At 37.4% G+C, this 13,715-nt stretch overlaps 1 pseudogene; it reads left to right on the top strand.

Annotated features, from left to right (window-relative positions):
- Positions 1 to 6,884: 6,884 nt before the first annotated feature.
- Positions 6,885 to 7,588, top strand: LOC101348296 (protein lin-28 homolog A pseudogene; annotated as a pseudogene).
- The last annotated feature ends 6,127 nt before the right edge of the window (positions 7,589 to 13,715 follow it).

Raw genomic sequence — 13,715 nt, 5'->3', positions numbered from 1 at the left:
ATCTCCGTTCTCTGTCAGTTTTCTCACTCCATTTGGTGCTTGGCTGAGTTCTTTATCTCTTCATTTGATGTTTTAGGGTTTCAGGATTGTTGTATTCTGTTTGGCTTAGTTTTTCTGATCTTTGCTGTGGAGGGACGGCATGGTGCTTCTGCCTAGAGCGCCATTTTGCCAGAACTCCCTCTGTTTATATGCTATCTTCTCTCACCACACTAGAAAGTACTTAAAGGCAGGAGCTTTGTCTTATTTATTTTGGCATTTTTACCACCTATCATAGTTTGTGGCATAGAATAGGTGCCAGCAAATGCTTCTGAATCAAAGAATAATATGGTAATAGATGACATGGTAATAAGATATCTATTTAATGCTGTCGACTTTCATTTTCTTTCCATCACAGCCAAGTCCATCTTCAACTGTCAATATCAAAAGCTTAGATTTCATTATATCTCTTTCCTGCAAAAAATGAAAACCTTCCATGTAAATCTAATTTCTATATTAAATTTCTATATAAATGTTCAGATTCTTTAGCAAGGCACCCAAGGTCTTCTTGATCAATTTTTCATCAATGTTTTCCTGCCTTCTCTTCTACAGCTCCTGCAAATCCACCCGCCATGGCATCTCTGAAATGGCTATGTGATGTACCTCATGACTCATGCTTTGCTGCTCCCTTTGCCGTAAGTGTTCCCCGCTCAGTCTCTTCTCAAAAGCTCATTTTATGAGGACTTTTTTTGTTTGTTTGTTTCCTCCAACTGTATGCATCGGGCTTGGCCTCATTCATTTTGAATTACCAGCACACAGGACAATGCTTGGCACATAGGTGACATATAATATATACTTAATGAATAGATGAGTATCTCCATGGAATAAAACTTGCATATTTTAGACACTCTTTAAAGAATTTCTTTGAATGTGAACTTCCTACAAGTGGCATTGCTTCCTCAATGATTATGTACTATACACATTTATATTTAAATTTCACATTGTTAAAAATACTGCATAGTGTAAGTACTAATTTCCAATAATTTTGACACAAGAGTTGAATATGCTTTCACAAACACTGATGTTAAAAATAAAATGAAATTTTTTATTTGAAACAATGGCTAAAAATTAAGCTTTCCTTTTGATATTACTGAATGAAAGCACTAGATTTGCTAAGATGATAGCTTCCCAGTTATTACCCATTTGTCTTTAAGTTATTTGATTGTTTTACTTTAACAATCACTAGCCAAAGCTAATGGTGGGCTTAAGCAAATTAAATAAAGACTTTCATCATAAACATCTGAAAGTATAATATACATTTTTAGTTATATGCTTCAGAAATGAGGAAAAAGGAAGTGGTAAGGGGAAAATATTTTCAGTGGTAAAGGAATATTCACCCCTGATTTAATGAACAGTTATTTAACTTTACTTGCTCTGTTCTTATGTAATTCAACTCATTCAAATATACAAGTTATTGAAAAATCTAGTACTTAAGTACATTGTCATCAATTAATATCTGACAGCATCTGAGAAGTATATATTACTGCTTTTTTTTTTTTTTTTTTGATAGGATGGTATTAGGGCTTGGCACCGTAGAGGAATGAGGTATGATTGTTTTTATTTATGGCTCTGAAGTCCTGGACAGATCGATAGCCTTGTCCATTGGATTTCTTTCTTTCTTTTTTTTTAATTGTTCTTTAGATGAAGGTATACGGAGCAAACTAGTTTCTCATTAAACAATTAGTACCCATATTGTTTTATGATGTTGGTTAACAACCCCACCATATGTCAATACTCTCCCATCTCGACCTTGGGTTCCCTATTATCAGCTTTCCTGTCCCCTCCTGCCTTCTAGTCCTTGCCCTGGGCTGTTGTGCCCCTTTAGTCTTGTTTTGTTTTCTGGGCCTGTCTAATCTTTGGAAGATGGGTGAACCTTGGGAATGACTTCATTACTGAGCTAAAAGGGTGTCTGGGGACCAAACTCTCAGGGTTTCTCCAGTCTCTGTCAGGCTAGTAAGTCTGGTCTTTTTTTGTGAGTTAGAATTTTGTTCTACATTTTTCTCCAGCTCTGTCTAGAACTCTCTATTGTGATCCCTGTCAGAGCAGTCAGTGGTGATAGCTGGGCACCATCTAGTTGTACTGGACTCAATCTGGTGGAGGCCATGGTAGATGTGGTCCATTAGTCCTTTGGACTAATCTTTCCCTTGTATCTTTAGTTTTCTTCATTCTTCCTTGTTCCCGAAGGGGGGAGACCAGTGGAGTATCTTAGATGGCTGCTCACAGACTTTTAAGACCCCAGACACTACTCACCCAAGTAGAATGGAGAACATTTTCTTTATAAACTATGCTATGCCAATTGAGCTAGATGTTCACAGATGTACTACCACTTTTAAAGAAAGATATCATATACACATTATACTTGAAGCTGTTCATAATTCTTTTGACACAGAATAAAAACAATTAGCTCAGGCTCTAAAGATTTTCAGCATTTATTCATGACAGCCTGACACATTAATTTTGAATGTCTGTGACAAGTTTCTTCAAAGTACTATCTTCAAAAGTTACATAGAAAATAATACATGTTCATCTCATCAAAGTTGCATCATGATAGATATATTTGGACCTTATCATATTTCCTGTTCTTATTTTGCATGGTGATTATAAACTGTTCTCCCAGGAAATACTTTAAGAGACTTCTGTAAAATACTAACACAGAGGAAAGAAAATTTTCAATTTGATATGTTCACAATATGTTCACAACTTTTCTTAAATTCTTAGCCAAGCAATATTTTTGAGAACTGATGTTACCTTTAGCGTTTGTTCGTTCTGATAAAGGTTGTGAATTTGAAAAACAGGAAGTAGGTGGTATTCATGATTGAAAGATTTCTCCTGGTAAAGAGAGAACAGAAAGGAAAACATATATATTCAACTCTACAAAATTAAAATAGGGATTACCAATTCTCACATAAAATTTTAGTTTTGATAAACGTGGCCCGATTTCCATTTCATTAGCTAATATATTAGATAATTTTAATGAGGAAATAGTATGAGAGTGACATCTTTGGGTTAGATAAAAGTACTTTAATGTTCACCAAAGAAAACATTCAGGCAGCTAACAGACACAAGAGGAGAGGCTCGAGATCACTAGCCATTAGAGAAATGCAAATAAAAACTTTGATGAGATACCGTCTCACCCCAACATTACAGGCACAAATAAAAAAAAAATGGAAAATAACAAATGTTGGAGAGGCTGTGAAGAGATTGGAACGCTTATGCACTGCTGGTGGGAATGCAAAATGGTACAACAATTTTGGAAAAAGATATGGTGCTTCCTCAAAAAGCTAGAAATAGAATACCATATGATCCAGCAATCCTACTCCTAGGAATATATTCTAGACAAATAAGGGCTGTCACATGAATAGAGATATGCACATCCATGTTCATTGCAGCATTATTCACAATAGCAAAAAGTTGGAAACAACCTAACTGCCCATCAACATATGAATGGATAAACAAACTATGGTACATAAACACAGTGAATACTATGGAACAATAAAGAACAATGATGAATCCATGAAACATCTCACAACATGTATGAATCTGGACGGCACTCTGCTGAATGAAGTAAGTCAATCACAAAAGGACAAATATTGTATGAGACCACTATTATAAAAGCTCACGAAAAGGTTTACACACAAAAAGAAAAAATCGTTGACGGTTATGAAGGAGGGGAGGGGTGGAAAGGGAAAAGCACTAAATAGACAATAGATAAGTGATAACTTTGGTGAAAGGTAAGACAGTACACAATACTGGGGAAGCCAGCACAACTTGTCCAAGGCAAGGTCATGGAAGCTCCATAGACACATCCAAACTCTCTGAGGGACCAAATTACTGGGCTGAGGGCTGTGGGGACCATGGTCTCAGGTAACATCTAACTCAATTGGTATAACAGTCTGTAAAGAAAATGTTCTGCACACTACTTTGGTGAGTAGCGTCTGGGGTCTTAAAAGCTTGTAAACAGCCGTCTAAGACACTCCACTCATCTTACCTTGTCCGGAGCAAGAAAGAATGAAGAAAACCAAAGACACAAGGGAAAGATTAGTCCAAAGGATTAATGGACCACAACTACCACAGGCTCCACCAGAGTGAGTCCAGCACAGCTAGATGGTGCCTGGCTACCATCACCGACTGCTCTGACAGGGATCATAATAGACTTCTCGGACAAAGCTGGAGAAAAATGTAGAACAAAATTCTAACTCACAAAAAAAAAAAAAAAAGAGACCAGACTTACTGGTTTGACAGAGACTGGAGAAACCCAAGATTATGGACTCTGGGCACCCTTTTTAACTCAGTACTGAAGTCACTCACGAGGTTCACCCTTCTTCCAAAGATAAGACAGGCCCATAAAACAAAACGAGACTAAAAGGGCACACCAGCCCAGGAGCAAGGATGAGAAGGCAGGAGGGGACAGGAAAGCTGGTATTGGGGAACCCAAGGATGAGAAGGAGAGTGTTGACATTTTATGGGGTTGGCAACCAATGTCACAAAACAATATGTGTATTAATTGTTTAATGAGAAACTAATTTGCTCTGTAAACTTTGATCTAAAGTACAATAAAAAAAATTTAAAAATAAGAATACTGAGAAGACAAGGACAAAAAATTTTAATGTTTAGTAAAGCAATATCTATACAGTGAAGCATCAACTATTTCAAATATTACAGACATTTTCTTACCAATGGTCTTATTCTCCAAATGTATTTGCAAGCATTTTCCATAGTTAATTTTGTTAGTACATACAAAGTTTCTGAACTCTAACTAATATGTTTAATAAGTGATTTGTTTATTAATTAACTCCCCATCATATTTGTTAGTATCATCCATAAAAGATGAAGATTAACTCACATGACCATACTAACCTCTTCCTTCCCCTCATCCTTTCCAGTTTTTAATAGTTACATCAGTATAGATATATTCAGGTTGTATAAACTTTGTATCTTAAATATTTAAACTTCTGTTTCTTTTCAAATCCACATTAAATATCCATCTGTGTCATTCTTATTCTTTCCTACACCCCAATACAGTCCTTTATATTTTTACTTGTCAAGTACTCATATGTACTTTGTATTCTTTAGACATAATTTTGAGTGTCATTTATATGTAAATTCTAAAAATTAAAAACAATATGAAGCATGTTCATTTGTGGGTAGCTGTATCTATTTAATATGCCAGGATTACATTTTCTCCTCCATGCCTTCAATGTCATGGTTCCAGTGCCATTTACAGGAAAATGATTCTAGTGTCGATAACAAATGAATTATTTTTTCTTACACAACATAAATTGATGCAAATCATGCCGCACATTCCAAAACAAACCAAACCCATTGCCATTGAGTTAATTCTGACTCATAGCAACCGTATATGACAGAGTAGAACTGCCCCATAGGGTTTCCAAGGCTGTAATCCTTATGGAAGAAGATAGCCACTTCTTTGTCCTGTGGAGCAGCTGGTGGGTTTGAACCACTGACCTTTTGGTTTGCAGTGGAGCCCTCTAATCACTGTGTCACCAGAGCTTCTTTTGCCACACATTTGCTATATATTTGGACTGACTTCTTGCTTGGTTTATCCTTTGTTCCAGGAAAATCAAGTAGATATTACTTTTTGTTAATGAGAGAAGAAACATGTGCTTACTCACAACGTCACTTAGATTTTATAGTGTCTTACCCATTGTAAGTCTTGTGCCCATTGATTGCTGCTCTGATTTGGACTTAAATGTTTTCTGGGATTCTTGCATATTTCTTTGAATTGTGCTCTCATGTATGGTCTGCCTCTTTTAAAAATAGTTTTCCCTCCAGATTTTGAATGCATTATTTATTGTATTCTGGCATCCAGTTTGCTGATGGGAAATGTGATATCATCCCAATTACATACTTACGTAGAAGATTAGTTTATTTATAAAAACTTTTTAGCTTCTAAGTTATCACTTTATTAAAATAATGAAACCACTGCTTTCCTTTTTACATTCTCTTACAACCATGCTTCACATTACCTAATTTTGTTTTTGAAGTGGTCATATTTCTGCCTGCATAAGCTGTGGCCTTAAAGTAACTATGTAAATTACAAGAGAGTAAGTTTATTAGATGATCCAACAAAATACAGAAATTATCAAACAATATCATTAATCTCACATACAAGTAAAATTTTGTTGAAGATAATTAGAAAACAGTTCCAGCAGTACAACAACAAGGAATGGCTAGAAATTCAAGCCAGATTCAGATTCAGAAGAGAATGTAGAACAAAAGATATTATTGCCGATGTTAGATGGATCCTGGCTGAAAGCAGAGAACACTAGAAAAATGTTTACTTGTATATTATTGACTATGCAAAGGCATTCCACTGTGTGGACTATAACAAATTATGGATAGTACTGAAAAAGATGAGAATTCCAGTACACTTAATCGAGCTCATGTGAAACCTGTACATAGTCTAAGAGGCAGTCCGTCAAACAGAACAAGGGAATACTGTGTGGTTTAAAATCAGGAAAGGTGTATGTCAGGGTTGTATCATTTCATCATACTTATTCAATCTGTATGCTGAGCAAATAATCTGAGAAATTGGACTATATGAAGAAGAACATATATGTTGATGACAAAATCTTGCTTGCTGCAAGTGAGGAGGACTTGAAGCACTTACTGATGAAGATCAGACTACAGCCTTCAGTATGGGTTGCACCTCAACATAAAATAAAAATCCTCACAACTGGACCAATAAGCAACATCATGATAAATGGAGAAAAGACTGAAGTTATAAGGATTTCATTTTACTTGGATCTACAACCAATGCCCAAAGAAGCAGCAGTCAAGAAATTAAAAGACTGGTGGGCCCTCCCATTGCTATTGTACCAGGGTACATGTACAGCCTCTTCTCTGAGCCACCCTTTGCTTCTGGACTTCTCTGGGGCCAGCAGCAGCCAGACCAGAGGCCTGGCCCGCAGGCTCAGCCCACGAACTTGGGCTCCGTGTCCAACCAGCCTTTAAAGGTGGCTGCACCGAGGCATGAGAGAACACGGCCCAGGAGGTCGAGGAACCACAGCTGCTGCATGGTGCTAGCATCTGTAAGTTGTTCAATGTGCACTTGGGTTTCGGGTTCCTGTCCATGACTGCCTGCACCGGGGTCGCACTCGACCTCCCCGGTGAACGTCTTTGTGTACCAGAGTAAGCTGCACATGGTGTGCTTCGGGAGCCGGAAGGAGGGAGAGGCAGTGGAGTTCACCTTTAAGAAGACTGCTAAGGGCCTGGAATCGATCCATGTCACAGGACCTGGCAGGTATTCTGTATTGGGAGTGAGAGAAGGCCAAAGGGGAAGAACATACAGACGCACAGGTCAAAAGTTGTCAGGTGCTACAACTATGGAGGTCTAGATCATCATGCCAAGGAATGCAAGCTGCAACCCCAGCCCAAGAAGTGCCACTTGTACCAGAGCATCAGTCATATGGTAGCCTCATGTCCACTAAAGGCCCAGCAGGGCCTAGGCTCACAGGGAAAACCAGCCTACTCTGGGGAGGAAGAAGAAGAGATCCACAGCCCTGCCCTGCTCCCAGAGGCTCAGAATTGAGCCACAGTATGTGGGATCAATCCTTTCACTATCTGGAAGTTTTAAGGAGCAGGTGTCAATCAGCAGAGAGTGAAGAAAGTGGGATAGGGTGGGTAGGGGGCAGCTGGCACTGCGTGTATCTCAGGCCCAGGTCTGTAGCATCACCTCCCCTTCCCTCTTAGTGTGGGGAAGGAGTGAAGCAAAGGAATGCCAACATTCTTTATCCAAATGCAAGTAAGGACTTTCAGGAGAAATCCCCCAGAGCCTGCCAGCTTTATCTGAGGCTCCACTCCAAGAATCTCTGACTTTTGAAAGTGGCCTGGATAGGGAAGTTTTCCTTTTAAAGGAGGATATATAATTTCCCATGCCAGAGTACGAAAAGATTAAGCATGAGACCTGTCTGATGGACCCAACCCAAAAGCCACTACAGTCTGTGGGAGGGAATCTCTTAGGGGTGGGGCAGAGTTTTTCTATGTCTTGTCTCCTCATAACTCACTCTTGGGACAGGGTGTTGGAACTGTCCCAAGCAATGGGTTGTGATGACAGGCAAAAAGGGTGGTTGGGGAACAGCTGCAGACCTGTCCTAAGCTCACTCTCACCCCATTCTGTGTCAATATGATTTTATTTTATTTATTTGCTCCCTTCGCACCTTGGGTCCCACTTTCTCCAGAATGCCAACTGTACTAGCTGTGTGTGAACGACCAATCTCGTGCATTTTAACTTTTTTTTTCTTAATATAAATATTCTGGTTTTGTATTTTTGTATATTTTAATCTAAGGCCCTCATTCCTGCACTGTTTTCTCAGGTACATGAGCAATCTCAGCGATAAGTTGACAGCAGCTCCAGGTCTGCACAGCAGGAGTACTTTTTGTTGTTGCTTTATCACCTTAGCCAATCTTTTGGAGTGTGTTGTCTATTGAACTACCTCATTTTTGCCCATTAGAGCTGGCTTTTCTGCCATAGAGTTCTCTTGAAACTTCTCCACCTTGAAAATGTGCCATAGGAGACTAGGTTTTTATTGGTTTGCCCCATGACTTGATCTCCGTCTGCTGGAAGATTGGGAATTCATGTGAATGGGAGGGTGGTGCAGAGAGGTTAGGAGAGGCTAGGCCAGATGAAAGGCTCAGAGAGGAAGCCAAAGTTAGGTAAGGGTTGTCTATTAATGTAATAAGGGACTCCTGTTCCAAACCTTTAATCTTAGGGCATGGGACTCAATTCACATACCAGATCCATCCTTCACTGGATGAAGCTAGGCCTACCATGCACAGTGGGATGTATGTCTGTGTGAAAATCTGAGTTGGTAGCATAGGTTTTAAAATACTTCTGTACCCAACCTGTGCCACCCTGGGATGGATATATGAAGCAAGGACTAAAATCTTTAAACTTTTAAATAAAATTCTGGACTTTTCATGCTTGACTTCCAGAGAGATCCATAAGCAAGGGCTTTTTTGTGGTGCTTGGAGCCTGCATCTTGACTTGCTGCCATAGTGTCATGCTAGCTAAAGGAGAAAGGGGGGTTCATTTACATGCTGTGAGATCACTACAAAACTACCTCAATGTGTTGAAACAGGGAAAATGCAATAGAACGTATTGGGTGATGCATGTCTGATCCTGGGATCTTGTCTCCCCCAAATGCTGCCTCCTCTAGTTACTGTATCTGTCTGGGTTTTATAGAACTTGACAAAGTCGCTGATTTGTTGATTACTAGATGGTCTAGTTTGTGTAAATATAATGTGTTGGTCTTTCTCCATGTTCTTTTGAGGTTTTTGTTGTTGACAAACTTCTTTTGTATTGAAAGAAAAATAGCCAAAGCATCTCCGACAGAAGGTTCTGCACCAGGCAAAAGGATCTGAAACATAAGCTTAGGGGCTCTTCTTCTTGAAGTGGGGGCCTTGGACCATCTTTTGTTTTGTGTTCTCCTTCCCCTATTTCCTCTTTTGAACTAGATCATCTGTCCTAAAAATTTGACTCCTACCCTACCTCCTCCCCAGCACTCCCCCGAAACCCACATATACACATTTAATTTTGGGGTGTTTCCACAACATTTAAACATTTTGTTCAGAAAACCTGAAGAAACTGGAAATAGTCCACCCTCATTTCCAGCCTTCTGAGTCAAGACCAATCCTTGACATGATTCATGCCAAAACTTATTAGTATTTGGATGGACCAAAGCTGCTTAATCTCCTGTCATAGGGTGGACCAAAGCTGCTTAATCTCCTGTCATAGGGTAGAGAGAAGCAATGGAGGGCTTCCACATAGAAAGTGAGGGTGGGAAACCAAGAAAGGGAAGATGAATGTATTTCCAAGTTACTCACGAACTTTTATGCAGGTGCAAGAAACTTATGTGAAAGTGGCCACAAGTTTGTTTAATAGGAGATGGACGAATGTGACTTCATCCATGTTTACTGCTAGAAATCAATGCTTCGTGTGACGTCTTGAATTTATGGGGAGGGAGGAAGTGTAGGAAGGTGTATACCTGTCTGTCCTTTCCCTGGCCCCTTCACCTCATTCCTGAACTATGGGAGGCTGAGCCCCATTAGGCTTTGGTGACTGCCATTACTGGGGAATATTTATGTGATGGTTGATTTTGCTGTACTGGGTACTTCTTTTTCTTCTATCATTTTGTAACACATGCTGATCCTTTTGCCTTCCCCTCTCTTTTCTCTGGGAAAATACAATGAATAAATAAAGACTTTAAAAAAAAAGTCACCGTCAAGTCAATTCTGACTCATAGCAACCCTATAGGACAGAGTAGAACTGCCCCATAGTGTTTCCAAGGAATGACTGGTGGATTCGAACTGCTGACCTTTTGGTTAACAGCCAAGCACTTAACAACTCTGCCACCAGGGCCCCAAATAAAGACTTGCTGGTACTGGAAAAAAAAAAACAAAAACAAAAAACAAGAAATCAAAGGATGTATTGCATTGGGCAAATCTGCTGCAAAAGACCTCTTTCCAGTGTTAAAAAGCAAAGATATCACTTTGATATGCATGCAAAAGCTGGAGAATAAATAAGGAAGACTGAAGAGTAATTGATGCATTTGAATTATTGTGTTAACAAAGAATATTGAGTATACCATGGACTGCCAAAAGAACAAACAAATCTGACTTGGAAGACATACAGCTACAATGCTCCTTAGAAGCGAGGATGGTGAGACTTTGTCTTGCATGCTTTGGACATGTTATCAAGAGAAACCAGTCCCTGGAGAAGGACATCATGCTTGGTAAATTAGAGGGTCAGGGAAAAAGAGGAAGACTCTGAATGAGATAGATTGACTCACTGGCTGCAACAATGGGCTCAAATATAGCAACAATTGTGAGGATGGCAAAGGACCAGGCAGGGTTTTTTTCTGTTGTACAAAGGATTGGTATGAATTGGAACTGACTCAATGGCATCTAACAACAACAAGTTTATTAGAAATACCAATAGTATTTGAAATAAATACATCAAACTTAATGACCTCCAGTAGGAATATTTTTATGTTTTAATTGTAAGCTCCTTTATGATTAAAGCATAAAAATACTTTAGCATTGGAATAACATTTTCTAAGATGTGAATGTAAAATATGAAAGTATTACATGTAAATGTATATATAGCTTTGGATCATCACTGTAAAGCAATTACAAAACATATATTTGTGCTCAATTACCACCTTCTTTTAATAAATTAGCATCTTAAGTCTAAGAACATAATTTAATTGAAACTGTAAAAATAATTTTTTCACTCTTAGCTATGATATTCCATAATAGTAGCCCATAAAAGGTGTTTCAATACTCTATCTACTGTACTTACGATGATCATATAATGTTTAAAGCAGTATTACTATTAATTTCTAGAGTATCTAGGAGGTAATGTTAGCTAAAAGGTCCTCTGACTGCAATAACTGATCTTACTACTAAATCTTCCTTGAAAAATATATGGAAAAGCTTCCAATTCGAAGTAGACTATTGAGCCCATGTATCCCACACTCTCAAGACTGAATTTGTACTCAAAAAGATCAAGTGCCAAGTAGGGAACTTAAAATGAAAAAAAACTAGATATATACTTTTAATACATCACAGCAAAATCATTAAATTGTTAGAAGTGTTAAAACAGATGACTAAGAATTTTGGGTGTGCATGATAAATATGCTAAGGAGATGGAAAAATTTAATAATGTGAAATAAAAACTTAATACATTTTTAAAGTAGAAATACTAGGGATATAAAATATAAGAGTTGAAATGAGAACACAACAGATGGGATAAACCAAAAAAAACCCATTGCTCTCATGCCGATTCTGACTCATAGAGACCCTATAGGACAGAGTAGAACTGCCCAATAGGGTTTCCAAGGAGCTGTGAGTGGATTTGAACTGATGACCTTTTGGTTAGCAGCCAAATGCTCAACCACTACAACCAGGGCCCCCACAGATGGATGAAGAGGACAAAATTAGTTGAATTATGAATTGGTGAGCTGGAAATCAAATTGAAGAAGTCTTGCAAGTACAACAAAATAGAAGGAGGAAATAGAAAACATGTAACAAAAAACTAGAGATGTGAAGAAGTAGAATTGTCATCATTATGATAATGGAAATTCCAGTAAGAGGAAAAAAAAATGTAAAGGTGGACACAACTGAAGAAAGATTTGAAATAAATTTTCCAGAATTAAAGAAAGATGAATGCCACAGACTGAAAGGGCCATGAAATGATAGAGAAGGAAAAATCCAAATCTAGACAAGTTATGGTGAAATTAAAGTAAAGAGAGAATTATAAAACTTCTAGAAAGAGCAAATCACCTCTTAAAAAAGAATTAGATTGACACGAGACTCTCAACACTTGATGCAAGAAGCAATGGAGTAATAATTTAGAAATATTACTTTGCAAATATGATACTATATACAATTAAGTTGTCAGTAAATGTTACAGCATAGTTAAAATACTCTTAGCCATACATGGTCTCAGAAATTTGCCTCACAAAGATTTACATTGAAAATATTATTTTAATTGGTAAAGAATGTCTGCCTTGAATATTGTGCTCTTTCAAAATCTATCTATATGGGATCAAACTGACAACAGCAACTCGAAAGATTAGATAGGAAACTTAGAGGGCAGTGAATTTATGTTAATGGAGGAGGAACAATTCAGAAAAGGAGAGTTAGAATGTTTGTACAACTTGAAAAATGTAATCAATGTTATTGAATTTTACATGTTGAAACTGTTGAATTGGTGTGTATATTCTCAAAAACAATAAAATAAATAAAATAACTTAAAAAAAATTATAGGAATTTATCAAATAAGAGGAGAAACTAAGTACAGTATTCCTTAAGAAAAAGATGTTAAAGTATCTTAGTAAAGTTTTGTTTTTATTTTTCTTTTTGATGTATTTGGGAATTTCAAAAAAAATAAAAAGCTAAGAAATAAAAGAAAAATAAAAAAAATATATATATCTATAGTAATCCAGACCTAAAATTTTAAGTAAGATCAATATATTTTTTGACCACAGTGAGAAGGGAATATGAAAGCTGTTTAAGATGTTGCTTTTTCAGGAGGAGTATACATTCTAAATACATAGCAAGAAATAGAGAAAAATGAACTTCTGAAATTTTTCACAAATTGAAATAAAAATAAGACATTAGAAGAAGTCCAAACATATCAACAATAGTAATAAAAGTAAATAAACTAAATTCAATAGTTAAAAGGCAATGGTTGTTCGATTGAATAGGAGCCTGGGTAATGCAAGCCATTGGGAATTGGCTATTAACCTAAAGGCTGGTGGTTCAAACACACTCTGTAGCTGTTTGGAAGAAAGGCCTGGTGAACGGCTTTTGTAAAGATTACAGACAAGAAAACTCTACAGAACAGTTCTACTTTGTAACACCTAGGGTTGCCATGAGTTGGAATTGACTTGATGGCATTTTTTTTTTTGGGGGGCGGGGGTTAGATTGAATAAAGCACAAAGATATGGAATGGTTGAAACTAGAAAGGTGAAAAAAAATCGTCAGACAAATGCTTAAGGAAAGCTGAAGGTCACTTCAAAAATGCTAAAGTTTTAATTTGTTAGGAACATATAACACTTCTAACCTGTATGCACTTAATCACATAGTTTCAAGTATGTAAAGCAAAAATATTATGCAGAAATCCTAATGAATCTATCATCATAAAGTTATAG

This window comes from Trichechus manatus, unplaced genomic scaffold (assembly GCF_000243295.1).
Source record: "Trichechus manatus latirostris isolate Lorelei unplaced genomic scaffold, TriManLat1.0 scaffold00171, whole genome shotgun sequence".
NCBI lineage: Eukaryota > Metazoa > Chordata > Mammalia > Sirenia > Trichechidae > Trichechus > Trichechus manatus.
The sequence above is the reverse complement of the archived record's forward strand: the minus strand, read 5'-3'. Positions and strand labels throughout refer to the sequence as shown.